The sequence below is a fragment of the Arvicanthis niloticus genome, chromosome 2 (genome assembly GCF_011762505.2).
Source record: "Arvicanthis niloticus isolate mArvNil1 chromosome 2, mArvNil1.pat.X, whole genome shotgun sequence".
NCBI classification, from domain to species: domain Eukaryota; kingdom Metazoa; phylum Chordata; class Mammalia; order Rodentia; family Muridae; genus Arvicanthis; species Arvicanthis niloticus.
In genome coordinates, this window is record NC_047659.1 from 106,621,225 (window position 1) to 106,638,067 (window position 16,843).

A 16,843-nucleotide genomic window follows, 5' to 3' on the forward strand; every position below is an offset into this window, starting at 1 on the left:
TAGCAAATAATTTATTATCCAGAAATAAATAAATACACATTTTTCTGAAGATCATTAAGAATTATGGCAAAATAACAAACTTCCTTACATCCTTAGGCCATGTGGGAACCAGCTAAAATGCATAATTATCTAAGAGTTAGGATTACAAAATTAAATCTCTGTTCCTTTATGGAGAGGTTAGTCCACTCCCTCTTAGAAATAGTGGGAAATTTTCTGTTAAGGGGTGCTGTGAGTTTTAATATTTTCTACTCAAAGAGTTGCTTTTGCTAATAGGATGTGTTACAGAAACAGAAAAAAACCTAGACCGCTTTCATTGCAATGTTTCCCATGCCGAGTCTCAATGTTAGCAATGGAAAATGGTTTGAACCAATCCAAGAAAAACTAAGAGATTGACAGGGAACAAAAAATTACACTCAGGAAAGAACAAACATAGCTATTGATAAAGATGACAGGTGTCATCTAAAGAGAAACTGAGCAGTAAGCAGACCAGACATAAGCAGTCCTGAGGGACTGTGCAGAACTGGGAATAGCAGAGAGAAAATGAGAAAGTCCTGTTGGATTGAGGGGAAACATGAACAATTTCAGAGCTCACTGTTGCAATATTACAATTTTGTAGTAACCATCCCTGGCTCTGTGTGTCTGGGGGGTGGGGGTGGGGGGGTTACATTACCTAGATGGCTACTGGAATAAAACATGTTTACTGTACATGTCGATTACCTGTATAGCTTTTTTTTGTCTTTCATTTTCTTTTTTTTTATTCAGAAATATCTGTTCAGAGCCTTTGCTTTTTTAAAGTTGATTGACTAACATTTATAGGTGAGTTGCAGATGTTCCTTGTACATTTCAGGTTGAGTCTCTTTTTAGATGTGTGATTTTATTTTTTTTCTCATTTTATGGCTTGCCTACTTTCTACTCATTTTTTAAATCTTATGTCTTTTAAAGGACAGAAGTTTTGCTAAACATAGTGGCTCATGCCTTTAATCCAAGACCTTGGGAGGTAGAGGCAGGTAGATCTCTGTGGATTTGAGGGCAGCCTGGTCTACAAAAAGAAATGTTGTGGTTTCTCTTAATGACATTTAATTTGTTTCTTTTTCTGATTTTTGTGCCTCTGGGGTTGGTTATATCTAAGGAATCATTGCTTAATTCAACATTATTAAATTGTTCTTTTTCTTCTAAAAGTTTTATGTATTCATTTGTTTACATGGGGTAGGGGGTGTGTGTGCATGTGCCCTGAGGCATCCATCTTTGGGGGAGGAGGTCTAATAAATAGCAGTAGCAAAATTGCATGAAGTAGTAATGAAAATAATGTTACAGTTGGGGTTCTCCACAACATGAGGAAGCTTATCAAAGGGTCTTAGCATTAGGAAGGTTGAGAACCACTGCTTTATAATACATGATGTAATTTCCCAATTTGTTACAAGTGAGTCTGAACTCTCCAAAAACCTGAGAAGAAACTATGGAATACTTCATAAATATGTGTGTAGTCTTTGCACAGGGGTCACGCTTTCTTTATTGTTCTAATCTTATTATATTTGCTGCTGAAGCAAACAACTTCGCAGGAAGTTGAAAGGAAGGCAAAACAGTCTGTCTGAATTCTCTACTGCTGTGATAAAACACCATGAGCAATACAACTTATAAGAACAGTCCATGATATGGAGAGACTGCATGGTGACAGTCAGTGGCTGAAACATCAGTCCAGAGCTCACACCTTGATCCATAAACAGGCAGAGAAGCATACTGGGAATTTGTGAGTCTTTTGAAATATCAAAACTTGTTCCTAGTGAAAAATGTCCTCCGACTAGGCTACACCTAATCCTTCTTAAACAGTTATGCCAACTGGGGAATCAAGTATTCAAACATCTGAGCCTTGTCTTGTCTTTTATTCTCTTTCAAACTACCACACATTAGTTTTCTGTCAACTTGACATTAGCTTGTATCATCTGAGAAGAAGGAACTTCAATTGAGAAAATACTTCCACCAGACTACCCAGTAGACAAGTCTGTGGATATATATTTTTAATTAATAATTGAAATAAAAGGGGCTAGGTCACTGTGGATGGTGCCACACCAAGGTAAGTTGTTCTAGATGCAATAAGAAAGCAGGCTAAGCATGCCATGAAGAACAAGCCAGTAAGCAGCTCCATGGCCCAAGCTTCAGTTCTTCCTCTGGGTTCCTGTTTGAAGTCCTGTCCTTACTTTTCCGTCAGGATGGACTACAACCTTAAAGTGAAAGAAACTCTTTCCTCTCTGAGTTGCTTCTAGTCATAACATTCTGGTACTTAACATGAGCATAAAAATCTAACCAGAACACTCTTGAAGAAAACCTTTTTAACAATTCATAGCTTCAGGAAGTCCACAAAACTGGCCATATCCATCCAATTCTAAAAATAAATACATAAAATTAATGACTGCTGAGAGACAGGTTCAGACCATCTGAGCGACCAGCGAGGAGCCAATGAGTTGACTAAAAGAAGCAGAGATCAGCTGCTCAGAAGGACCTCAGATCTACTGAGCTACCTGGAAACTGAGGCTATAATTTGCTGAGTTGTCTGTAGGCTGTACAGTGCATTCATGATTTGCAGGTTTCATGAGCTGTCATCCATGCTGGGGTGGCTTTGTTGACACAGTTGTCTTTGAGTCATTTCTGCTCCTGTATGTAGCTTCTCTCCCATATTCCTGCAAAAAGTGAAGTCATTGGCTTACCGAGTTGGATTTTGCTGTTATCTTCACTTTGGTCTGTCACTGTTTCCCTATGCGAGGTAAGTAGATATAAGAATACTGTCACACTACCCATGCTGACCTAAACCTCTCATTAGTATTTCACACACATAGTCATTAGCTTCATTTTTGAAACTCTACTTGCTTTATAAGTTATTATTACAACAAAATAAACTTTCCATGTTCCAATCCCACAGATCATCCTTTTCTAATGGCTCTTTCCTCTCGTAAGAAAAGGTGGAGTTCAAACCCACAGTTCAGGCAACCCTGCCCCTAAGAACCATGCTAATTCAACCCTTCACAGAATACAGTGCAGAACATATGAACAGACTGCATCTATCAGAAATTTTGTATTTTACTGTTTTATTTAGTTTCTTTCATCACCCATTTGGATATGTTGATACTATGTCTGTCTTCTATTGCTGTATAATAAAGGACCACAGATTTGTTATAAAACTATGTACCTGCTTACAATTTTGTAGTTCAGAAGTGTAGGCACCATACCATGGACCAGTCTCTACTCACTCTCACAAGGCTAAAGTGAATTATCTGGACTATGATGCCCCAAGGCTCATGATCCTAAAACTCAAGAATTTTTAAGAATTCAGTTTTTGTACTTACAAGCTACTCCACTTGCATGCTGGCGACTGGTCAGGGGTCATTCTTGGTTCTTAAGCTTTTTTTTGGTTCTGTGTCACAAGGTTTTACAGGCTCTATAGGACTTCTTTAAGCCTCTGCATCTTGCTTTTTCAAGACTAAAACCTGAATCTTGTTTTTATCACTTCCTTTGAGAAGAGTCCAGTCCATTTTAAGGATTCATTTACTTAAGTTTGGAACACTCAAGATTATCTCCCATTTTGTTGACTCAAAGTTAACTGTCTTGGGGCTTTAATTATATAATTATATAATAACATTGCATAATTATACAAAATAATTATATAATAAGTAAACAAATATAATTATATCAGTTTTGTCAATTAACATTATTTATTTAAAGATATTTCCTTATTTATGCTCCAAGATGCACTTACCAGATTTTATAGAATATACGTGTACTGAAATTACATACAAGAGGACTTCTTGGTAATTTTTTGTTTATGAACTCATATCACTATCTCAAATATCAAATATTAAAGTTAAATAAAACATCCTTATATCATAGTCATTTAATTACCATATTACAGATGAGTCAAGAACATTATCATCATCACCCTACATAGGTCCAATCCAAGATCACACAGTAAACAGAGTAGAGATGAAAGACTAGATCACATCAATTTTCTAGTCTCTAAATATATATTTTTTACATAACCACTACATTGTCAGAGACTATTCTACCTTACTCCTAAAACTCATAATCATTTTTGTTTATCAGTCCATTTGTCATTTGTATATTGGAAGGTTACTGATTTTTATGTACTAATTTTGTAGCCTACTACTGTGCTGAAAGTGTCCATCAGCTATAGGAATTACTTGGTGGAGCTTTTAGGATCCTTTATGTATGCAATCATATCCTTTGGAAATAAAGGTGCTTTGACTCCATTCTTTCATGTTTGTATCCCTTTGATCTCCTTCAGCTGTCTTATTTCTCTAGCTTCGACTTCCATTACTTTATTAAATTGATATGGAGAGAGTGGGCAACCTTGTCTTGTTCTTGATTTTAGTGGATATGCTTTGAGTTTGTCTACATTTAGGTGGACATTGTCTGTGGGCATACTGTAAATTGACTCTACTATTTCAATTGAATCCCTATTTTCTCCAGCACTTTTATCATGAAAGGGTGTTGGATTTTGTCAAATGCCTTTTCTGCACCTAATGAAATGATCATATAATTTTTGGCTTTAAGTCTCTTCATATTGTGTATTATTATCAATTCATGAATGTCGATCCATCCTTGCATCTCTGGGCTGAAGTCTTCTTGATGGTAATAGATGATCTTTATGATATGTCCTGGTATTCAGTTTGCAAGAACTTTATTGAATTTCCTTTTCTTTTCTTTTTAAAAAAAAAAAAGATTTATTTATTTAATGTATATGAATATACCATCACTGTTTTCAGACACACCAGAAGAGGGAATCAGATCTCATTACAGATGGTTGTGAGCCACCATGTGGTTGCTGGGAATTAAACTCAGGACCTCTGGAAGAGCAATCAGTGCTCTTAACCACTGAGCCATCTCTCCAACCCTGAATTTCCTTTTCTTTGTTGAATCTTTATGTGGTTTAGATATCAGGATTGTCTATGGTCTCATAGAAAGAATTGGACAAACTACTTTCTATTTCAACCGTCTAATAGAATTTGGAATTTTGCCCTAAAACTATCTCATCCTGAGCTTTTTTGAGACTAATTTATAGGCCATACGTCTGTTTAAATTATTTATATGTTCAAGAACTCATTTTTTTATATTTTCTAATTTGGTAGAGTACAGGTTTTTAAAGTATATTCTTATGATTCTCTGGATTTCCTCAGTGTCTGTTGTTATACCTTCCCTTTCATCTCTGTTTTTTTTTAAATTTACATCTTTTCTCTCTGCCTTTTAGTTAGTTTAGCTACGAGTTTGTCTCAAAGAACCAAAGCTTTGTTTCATTCGTTCTTTGTTTTATTGATTGATTGATTGATTGATTGATTATTGATTTAATCTCTGAATTTGATTATGTTGCTGTCTATTCCTTTTGGATATTTATTTCTTTTCTTGTAGAGTTTTCATGTGTGCCATTAAATTACTAATATGAGCTCTCTCCAATTTTTTGGTGTGGGTGCTTAATGCTATGAACTTGCCTCTTGTGTCCTCTTAGTTTGGAGATGGCTATGTTTTCATTTTCATTCCATTCTAAAAAATTTTTTTCTTAATTTCTGTCTTGACCCACTTTCAATATGGTAGTGATTTGTTCAGTGTCCAGGAGTTTGTAAGCGTTCTGTTGTTTCTGGTTTTGTTGATGTACAACTTTAATTTGTGGTGGTCAGATAGGATTTAGGATATTATTTCAATTTTCTTATTTGTGAAGACTTGCATTTTACATCAGTATCTAGTCAATGTTGAGTAAGTTCCATGGGTTTCTGAGAAGAAGATATATTCTCCTGTGTTTAAGTGAAGTATTCTGTACATAACATTAGCTCCATTTGGTTAATGACATTATTTAACTCTGCATTTCTCTATTTTTGTTTAGTTCTGGATGATTTGTCATTTAGCAAGAGTAGGGTATTGAAGTCTCCCACTAGTACTGTGGAGGTCAATATATGATTTTAGCTACAGAAGTGATTCTTTTATAAAATTTTGTGCCCTGTGTTTTGTGCATAGGTGTTAAGAACTGTGGTGCTCTCTTGACCAATGTTTCATGAGTATGTAATATCTTTCTCTATCTCTTCTGATTGGTTTTGATTTGAAGTCTATTTTATTGGATGTTAGAATGGCTACACTGGTTTGCTTCATAGTTCTATTCACTTAGGCTCCATCTTTCTATTCTTTTACCCTGAGATGATGTCTACCCTTGATGTTAAGATGTGTTTCTTGGATGGAGCTGAAGGATGGATCCTGTTTTCAAATCCAATCTGCTAGTCTTGTATCTTTTTATTGGGAAATTGATACCATTGATATTAAGAGTTAACAATTAACAGTGTTTTTGGATTTCCATTATTTTGTTATTATGGCATGGGTCTTTATCCTCACCTTTCGATTTGCTTATCTAAGATTATTTACTCCTTGTGTTTTCTTTGGTGTGAGTAACTTCTTCAGATTAAAGTTTGCTTTTTAGTGTCTTCTGTAGAGCTGTGTATATAAATAGATATTTCTTAACTTGGTTTTATTGTGGAATGTCTTTCTCCACCTATCTTGAACAAAAGTTTTGCTGTATATAATGGACTGGCATTTGTGGTCTCTTAGAGTTTATAGAACATCTGTCCAAGTATTATGGCTTTTAGGTCTCCATCAAAAAAATCAGGTGGTATTCTAATAAGTCTGCCCTTATCTACCATTAATTTTTTTCCTTGTAGAATTTAATATTGTTTATCTGTTCTGCATGTGTAGCACTTTTATTATTACATATTGTAGGAGTTTCTTTTAGGGTACAATCTATTTGATGTTCTATTTGCTTGTGCCTTGATAAGCAACCCCTTCTGTAGGTTGGGGAAATTTTCATCTAGTCCCCCTACACATTTTTAGCAGATGTACATTCTGGACTTCATGTGGGTCTCCTAACAACTGGACTGGGGGATGTCTCTGACTCTGTTGCCTGCATTTGGATCCCCTTCCCTGGCTGGGCTGCCTTGTCTGGCCTCAGCGAGAGAGGATGTGCTTAGTCCTGCTGCAACTTTATGTGCCAGGATGGGTTGGTACCCATGGTGTGCAGCCCCTTCTCTGAGAAGGGGAGGAAATAATAAGGGGAGGGGTTTGTGAGGGTGGGACTGGGAGGAGAGGACATTATTTGATGGACATGACAGGGCTATGACACCCATGAACTTATATAGTCTATGACTCCATTCACAAGATCACATCAGCCAAAATTCCAGCATGGACAGGACAGAACACATGGAGGCTCATTCCTAAACATCTGATAGATTCAGGAAGATAGAAAAGAAATACTTTGATGGCTGTAGATCCTGAATGGCTCTCTCTACCTATGCACATATATGCCATACTTACTGGACCCAGTGGATCATGAAGATAAAGTTCAGAGGAAAAAGTTTGGGGAAATAGGGAAGAAATGAGAGAGGAAGAAATGAAGACTGGCTTTGATCCAATTGCATTATATGCATGTATGAAACTCTCAATTTAAAATTTGTTTTAAAACTATGATCACAATGCTACCTGACATTTTGTAATTATAATTAACAATGAACATTTGCTAAAGACATGGTATCATTTGGTTGTCATGGCAACATATTAGTATAGGTTTTGTCACTTCTTCAGATGAGGAATTGACTGAGTAAAACTGCACAGTACAGCACTTGCCACAACAAAGGAAAACAAATATTCCTCCTGCTTTTCATGTTATTACAAATTAATTTGTGCAAAGCACTATATGAGGAAAATGCAAAGGATAGTATGCCTATTCTTGGAGAATTTATTTGTTGAAAATACAATGAAACCTGACCCAAGCAATCCCAGCACTAGTTAGGTTTGTTTTGAATAACACCCTTCAGATATTTACTTTAGTAGTATAATAAGGTCCAAACAAAACTTTGTTTTTGGAAGTCTAACCAAAAAGTCAAAAAGCCAAAAAGCCATAAAAATAAAAAAAATAAAAACATAAAAAATAAAAAAAAATAATGTATGGCCCACAGGCTAAGTCCAGTCTTTCACCTACTCTTGTCCTAAGAGCTAAGACTCTTTTTTCCATTTGTGTGTGTGTATGAGAGAGAGAGAGAGAGAGATGTGGGGGGTGTAGGAGGGAGGGAGATTTGGAAAAAATTAAAAACATTTTGTGTCTCAAAAAATTGAATGAAAGCATACTCATCCATATTTCCGTGCTGCTACATCAGTGTTAGATGTGCTGATAAATTCTAACACATCTACCCTCTTCTGTAAACAGAGTTTTGCCAACTTATGGTCCATTCCACTAAAGCAGAAATAGTGAACACAGAGGGTGAAAACTAGACAATGCAGATGGAAGAGCAGAGCCACAAGAATACAATTTTCTAGCTTTTGAAGAAGAGAAGCATCAAAGCCTCAGGAGCTCTCAGCGACACAGGCTTCTAAGGCCCAGCACACTACAACTTGAAAGGCTTCGTTTTTACTACTTTATTACTTACCACTGAAGGAAAGGAGCATTCAATACAGAAGGATTCCTTGGACAGAAACTGTGTATCCATGCAGTAGAGACAAAGCTAACAGTGACTTGGAGATTGAGGTATAGTCTCTCCACTCCTTAGTGCCACGAACTATGATTTTGAAGAACACAAGCCAGTCATACTGGGTGTGTCTCCAGATTTGACTCTCAAACAAGATTTAGAGCACAAGTGTTTGTTAGGGAGAAAACATGATGAAGTGCTGACATAGAGGGATCAAAAGGTAAAAATATAATTATAGAAATTATTACTGCTAAGGGCCAAGCCCCACTAAATCTTGTGAGGCCCAGTACATATTTATCTCAGAATTCATCTACCTAGGGTAAAGAATTATTTTCTCTTTCCATGGGTGAGAGTTGTACCTGAGGGTAGCAACTACTCAGCACTTCTGTGAGAAGAGCAAGCTTCTGGAGGCAGAGAAACCGTCTAGAAACCCACAGGCATGACCAGAATAGCACGTAAATACAGAGGAAACAAAACTGGAATACAAGAAGAGCACCAAGACTGACTGTCGAATTGGACTCTCCTCTAACCTGAAGAACTGTGGTCCTGGAGAAGAGACCAGATTACATGTATTAAGCTTTTCAAATGTATAAATTGAGCCAGGCAGTGATGGCACAAGCCTTTAATCCCAGAATGTGAGGGGCAAAAGAAGTGGATCTCTGTAACTTCTAGGCCTTGAGTCCAGCCTGGTCTACAGAGTGGATTCTAGAACAGGCAAGGCTACACAGAGAAGCTCTATCTTGAAAAAAACCTTTAAAATATATAAATTGTACTTCCATATTCCAGGGTATCTCAGATATCTTGGCATGTGTTTTAGTTTCCCTCTGGGATGGAAGACTCCTCAGCTCCATGCACAAAGGTAAGTCTGATATCAACAATTCCATCCAAACACTAAACAATATACCTTCTTCTCAGCAGTCCATAAAACACTCTTTAAAATTCAACACACATTAAAAGACAATTGCAAGTCATTTAAACAATATTTACTGGCTCTTTATGAATTTCACATCGTGTACCCCAACCCCACTCATTTCTCTATCCCTTCTTACCCGCTGCCCTCCACCCTCACAACCTCCCCATAAAAAGAAGAAAAAATGATTTAATTGTGGGAGCTGTAGTGTCACAGTGTGTTTCAGTTTCCCCTTGTGTCCACACTTCTTTGCTTGCAAATGTTTGTTGTAATGGGTTATTGACCTGGTTCAAGGACTCTGCTATGCTTCAATACTAGAACTTGCTACACTATCAAGAACCTCACTGGTACGCCTCTCAGATATTCTGCTGTTGCCCTTTGTCATAGAAATTCTGAGCTGTAGGCTTCTAAAAGAAAGGAAGAAAGAGAGAGAGAGAGAGAGAGAGAGAGAGAGAGAGAGAGAGAGAGAGAGAGAGAGAGAGAGAGAGAGAGAGAGAGAGAGAGACTCTGAAGCTTTGGATCTGTAGGCCTGGCCCCTTTGTGCACTCTAGGAGTTCACTGCTAGGAGTAGATGTTGAAGTGGACCAACTCAAAGTCCTTGATCTGGGCCTAGGAGGTATCAGCTGGTCATCCTGCCAGCTCTTCTGTACCCACACTATCAGAACAAGCTCTCCAGCATTGTTCCAGCCAGAAAGGGACATAGCCAGCTCTCCCACACTCATGCCCTTGCAGTGGGCCCACTCCAGCATGGCCAGCTCTAGTTTGCTACCCAGGTGAAGTGTAGGCTTCACTCTCCCAAGTGCTGCAGCAGGCAAAGGACTGGGCAAGCTCCCTGAGTGTTGTAGCTAGTAAAGGGCAGGGCCAGCTCTCTCATTCTTGTGACCAAGGGGTCAACTCTCCTTCCTGCCATAGGTGTTGAGAGAGAAGAGAGGGTCGGGGAGGGCATCTCTCCTTAGCTCATGCTGCCTCAGGGCTGAAAAATTGTGGGGGTCAGCTCTCCCATGCTCACACCCTCAGGGCTGGCTCACACACAACTCTCACAACCAGGGATAGCTCTTCTGTACATCTTGGGAGAGGTGTGGGGCCACTTGCCCGAGTGGTGCAGCTGGTGATTGGTGGTGCCATCTCTCCTGCTCTCACCTTGAGGGCCAGCTGACCCACGAAGCTCAGATGAAAGGAGGAGCCAGTTCTACATAGCCTACAGACATTAACATGGTTCTAGCTGGCATCCCAGACCAGGGATGTCTGCCTGGACTTTGGTAGTAACAGACACCTGCTGCTGCAAGGCCAGGGACCCAGACAGACACGACTGTCGGTGACAGCACAGGCAAGTACTCACTACTCTGAAATCTCAAGTTCTGCCTCTTTTCATTGTGCACACATCCTTCTCCTTCCATCTTTCCACCACTTACTTCCTTATTTTAGTGGTGGCCAGGGTCTCTAGTTGTCTGGGGTCATCTGAGGACTGGCCCCATGAGTACTGTGCTATGGCCCGGCAGTGTGGCACTGAGAAAAGGTCATCTCAGCTGTGGTCTGCTCATCTACAACTTGCACAGTCACCAGACTGATGGTAATATTGGACTCCTGGCTGCTTGACACCAGGCGAGGATGGCCTTGTCTTGGACTTACATTCCCCATCATGCAAGTCTTAAGCAATATAGAAAAGTTGAAATTACATTCAGTATCCTATCCAACAACCATGGATTATAGCTGGATATTAATAACAATAGAAATGATGGAGTGTACAGAAAATCACGGTGGTTCTAAGAGGAACATTGATAGTACTATGTTTCTATGTTAAAAATAACCAGAGATCTCATATTAATAATTTCATGATACACTAGAAAGGTTTACAAAACAAGAAGAAAGAACACCCATAAAAGGAGATGGGAAGAAATATTCAAACTCGGGGCTTAAATTAATGAAATAGAAACAAACAACAAAAAATACAAAGAATCACTAGAACAAAGAGTTGGGTGTTGAAAAGAAACAACAAAGTAGACAATATTTTAGGCAAATAAAATAAAGAAAATGTAAATTAATAAAATTAGAAATGAAAAGCAAGATATTATAATAGACACAAAGGAAATTCAGAAAATCATAAGGGCATGTATTAAAAATCTATTCACCAAACTGGAAAACTTTAAAGAAATGGGCAAATTTTTGATACATAGGACCTGTAGCTCCTAGTGAAATAAAATTGGTGATTAAAACTCTCTCAACTGAAAAAAGACCAAGGACAGATGGGTTCTGTTGGACCTTAAAAGAACAACTAACACCAATACTCTTCAAATTATTTTACAAAACAGAACGTGAAGGAATACTACCTACTTCTTTTTACAAAGCAGCTATTACCCTAATACCAAAACCACAGTCTCAAAATAAAAGAAAATTATAAACTAATATTCCTTGTGAATATAGATTCATAGATCTCAATAAAATACTTACAAACTGAATATATCGAAAAGATCATTCACCACAATTAAGTTGACTTCATTGTAGAGCTGAAGGTATGGTAAACTGTGCATAAATTAATAAACATAATCCTGAATAATAAAAGAACTTCTGGAAGTATTAACATCCCTGATTTGAAGTAATGCTACAGAGCTATAACAATACAAACAGCAATATATTAGCATAAAACTAGACACATTAATCAATAGGACAAAAATTGAAGTTCAGGAGAGAATTAATTCCATACACCTTTAGACATCTAATTTTATAAAAGAAATATCAAATATATATGGTGGAGAAAAGACAGCATATGAAACGAGTGTTGCTGGATAAACTGGGCAGCTGCATGTGGATGAATGCCAATAGATCTAAATCTATCACCCTACACAAAATTCAAACCCAAATGAATAAAGGATCTCACAATAAGACCAGATAATCCAAATTTGATAGATGAAAAAGAAGAGAATACAACAGAACTTGTAGGCACAGGAAAGGACTTTCTGAACAGGACCCTGATGGCTCAGGCATTAAGACCAATGGAAGGTTCTATGTGGCAGAGCACACCATTGTTTGAGCAAAGCAGCAGCCTACAGAATGGGGAAAAGACTTTCCAGTTATACATCTAATATACGATTGATAGTTAGAATATACAAACAACAACAACAACCCCCTGAAAATCAAGAAAACATTTTTAAAAATTAGAGTATTGAACTAAACAGAGGTCTCAACATAGATAGGTGAAAAACACCTAAAATTATTTAACATTCCTAGCCATGGAAATGCATGTTAAAGATGCATTGAGATTTCATCTTACCTTAGCCAGAATGGTCAACACTAATAAAGCAAGTGACAGCAGATGCTGGCCAGGATGCAGGAAAGGGGGAACACGTAATCATTGCTGGTGGGAATGAAAACTGGTACAGCCACTATGAACATAAGTGTGGAGGTTCCTCAGAAAGCTGAACATAGGTCTACCACAAAATGCGGCTATATGACTTTGGGGCATATATTCATATACTGTAACCTATCAGTCAAACAAACCCTTTCCTCCCCTTGGTCGTTTTGGTCTGTACTTCATAACAGAAATAGGACAAATATCTATTGCTATCTATTGTCTGGTAAGGATTATATTGGCAGGAAATGTAAAAGTCAATAGAAGTCCTGAAAACTCCAAAGTGAGTTGCTTTCAACTAATGTACATTGATCACCAAAACCCATACAAACTGGTCCACCCTAGAAATGTCCTAGTTGTGAAGATTTTAGCAAATAGGACTCAACACAGAGATACAAAGGCAGGAGCCATAACATATGGCACACTGTATCAACAACAAACCCTCCGGAGGTGACTGGCTTATAGCTTCTGTTTATTTTCATTTATGAGTTTTTAATATTGATGCTTGTATTCCCGTTGAGATGGAATCAAGCCAGATATCCAGGTTTACAATGGGAGAAACAGGCCAAAAGTGGGTCATAAGCAATCGGGCCCATTAATCATCCCAAGTCCACTAGCTAAGCATGCAGGGTGCCAAGAAAGCCACGGGGTTTTGTCTCAAAGACAATGTGCTTTTCTAAATTTAATTCTCCTTGTGGAAGTTTAACATTTGAGCTCACTAATATTTTTCATTTGTTTGCAAAATGGGAGCAGGGCAAAGCAGTATAGCCCCCACCAAAAGTAGCAAGAAACATTAATCATCAGACCCACCTGCATGTTTAGGCTGTGGTGCCCTACTCATTGACCTTCACATACTCACAGCTGTCATGGATTTATTATAGCAACCTCAAACTCATTCTGAATGGAATTTTGTGTTGGGGGCTTGCCCATATATCCGTGTTACAGTCATCGGTATTATAATTGTCTTTCTAGACTAGGGTTAAAACTATTAAGCACTTCATCTCATCTCCTTGGCATAGTCACTAAAGTAAGCAGTGCCATCTCTTCCTCTAACTCATGTCCAGCCTGTAACCTACTCCCATCACTGGAAGGACAGCACCTGAAGAGCACAGCATCTCACTTTTGCTTAGGATTGGTGACATTCCTTCCCATCAGTGATAGAACACTGATGATCTGGAAGGCCCTACTCAGAGACAGGGTTTGAGTGGGACTGTTTATGTATCTAGCAAGTACTCGGATATTCTGGTGTTTCTGGTCATCTTATTTTGATTTCTGCAACCACGTCTTGCTTGCATTTTTAGTCACTTTTGGGTACCCAAACCCTTTCTCATATAGAGTAGCAGAATTGATCTCTTAGGGAATAAATCAAATTTTGTTACTCATTTTCTGAATCTCTGTAATGATCCCTCTGCATTGAGGAGAGGAGAGAGGGGAACTGCAGTCACAATGGAAAGTAATTCATGAATAAAAATAGAACATTCTTTGCTGCTTCATTTATTTATTGTTGCAGACATAATATACTATCTCAAAGCTTAGGACTTAAAACAACAAAAGTTAATGATATTCCATAACACTCTGGTAGGACTCAGCTGGCCAGCTCTTCTGCCCCATTTGGCTGAGTTCACCCATAGGACTGCATTCAGTTATATTACTTCAATTGGTTGCAAACCCAGCTGGGGCAGGAATGTATACCATGCTTACGTGTCAGCTATAGTTGGAGTGGCTGTCTAGGCATTCCCTCTCCACATGACCTCCTAGCATTTCAAGGTCAAGTTCAAGTTTTCTTTTTAGGGGGTGTGTTGGGGGGGAGTAGACTGGAAGCTGAAGTATCAAAAGGACAAAAAGGGAAGCTACTGTGCCCATGTCTTATTCATTAAATCACTTCACAAAGTCAGCCAGAAATAAAACAAAAAGGTCTCTCAGTATCTCTTTCTCTATCACTGTCCTCCCCACCTCTCTCATCCTTCCCCACCTCCTCTTTTCTTCACTCTCCCCTCCCATCTTCTCCTTTCTGGCTCTAATGACATGAACAGCTTTGCTATGTCACATGCTCCCTATCATGATGCCATGCCTAAGGCAGGAGAATGTCTAGATGCGAGCAGATTGAAAAGGTTGCAGGGTGAAGGCAGGGCATCAAAGGTCATGTTATAGCATCTTTGAGTCTTGGCATTCTTGTCTCAGTCCAGGCCAAGAAATGGAGCTGTGTAATCAGAACCTTGAAAACTTCTGACCATGTGTGACACCAGTACAACACTAATCAGGATCCATACAGGCGTCTTTCACATCTTCTAGGCTGGAATGGTCAGCTTCTCCTTTGGAGCCTTTTGTAGCCAGGCTTTGGGAGTGATGCCCTTTTGTGCTTCCAAAGAACATTCCTTTCAATCTTCTATTAGAGCATTTACTGTATTGTTTCCTAACTGTTTGTTCCAAATACAAAAATAAATGCCTACATTTTCAAATATTAAAAATCATTTTAAAAACAAAAAAAATTAAATGCCTATTTTTCAACACTCTGGAGTAATTAAGAAAATAAAAACTTCATCCCACCTAAAATGAGATAACAATAGATGTAATAAATGAACACATTTGATTGATTGTAAGCTATAATTTCAGTTCTTTATTCAATCTGAATGAGTCTTAATCAATGGCCTGTTTCCTTTTCTATAGCATCAAAATTAATAGTGTGTCTCATAATAATATTGAACCTTTTAATATAAAGTACAGAAAGAGACAAGAAAAGGGGAAGCCTGGAAGAAGGATGCAAAGTCTATCTGCGAGGACACAGAGGTCTCCTCTGGGCAGGATGGATACCTGAGAAGGCGGTATTTGAAGACAGACAGGAAAGAAACATGGTGTAGTCATGGGCCATGAAGCAGTGTGGCAAGAGCTTTCCAGGTAAAGAAAGAGAAAAAACAAAAGCCCAAGGCCAAGGACAGCACCCAGTGTCTTCTTGATCAAGCTAGGACAACTCAAGGCAGTCTCTGGGATAAGAAAAATAAATGGAATGGGAAAGCCACTAGTAAAAGCACAAAAACGGGAACATGGATGCAAAGTCCAGACTTATAACCCCTCTGGTGACTCCGTGCTTCCAACTTATTCTAAAACAAAAAACCCAAAAAACCAAAAAAAAAAAAAATCATAAAGTAGAAAGGATGAAATTCTTGAAAGACAGGAAAGAGAGCCAAGATTAAAACCAAAGCTGAAGTAGAGGAGAAGAATGGGTCATAGAAGAGGGGATATCTGTGAAGAAGAAAAACAAGAAGCATGAGAAGAATCACATTAAGGAAGAGTCACTTTCTGAGGAAGAGCACCAGTCCTGTAGTTCCTCATCAAAGAAAAAGAAAGAAAAGAACTACAATAAGGACCAGTAGACAGGAATTGTAAATCTATTATGTAGACACATCACGCTTTAAGATGCAGCTTGGAGTACACCAGAAATACTGTAAAATAATCCTGGGAGCTTGACTGCAGCAGTGATTATCTATAGACGTTCAAATCTTTTTTGCCTTGATATCAGCTGCTAGCCTTATAGTCCTTATATACAAAAATCAAGGTATTTTCTTTTTATTAAAAAAAGAGACAGTCTCTGATAAATACCCATAAACAGTTACATATTAAGACCTCTTCTTAATGCACCATATACTTTTAGAAAATCAAGATTGCAGAGCACTTTAAATTCATGCCCATGACTTAATATGGCTTATGGAAATAGCAAGAGGATGAGGTAGAGAAGTCTAAGTTAATCAAACACTTTTCCATTTTTACCAACTAAGTTGCTGTATTCTGGATCTTTTCATAGCTATTGGGGCTGCAGATGGACTAAATACAGTCCTTTCTTTCAAGGATTTCTTAACTATCAAGGCAACTAGAAAAATAACCTACACATACTCTGGTGGTCACAGAAACGTGGTGAAATGTATTGGCCATACAAGAAAGAAGCATCTGCTGTGTTCAGTGAGACACCAGTGAAAGTCTAGTTTAAACTTCGTTCTCTCAGAGCACGCCTTTAACAGCTGGGATGAACTATTGTGGGAAGAAGAAAATGTGTCCTGCTATTGTCAGATACTAGACCTGTTTAAATAT

General features: G+C 38.1%; 1 pseudogene; it reads right to left on the minus strand.

Moving 5' to 3' along the window:
• Positions 1 to 1,450: 1,450 nt before the first annotated feature.
• LOC117704712 (U6 spliceosomal RNA) lies at positions 1,451 to 1,547 on the minus strand (annotated as a pseudogene).
• Between the last annotated feature and the right edge of the window lie 15,296 nt (positions 1,548 to 16,843).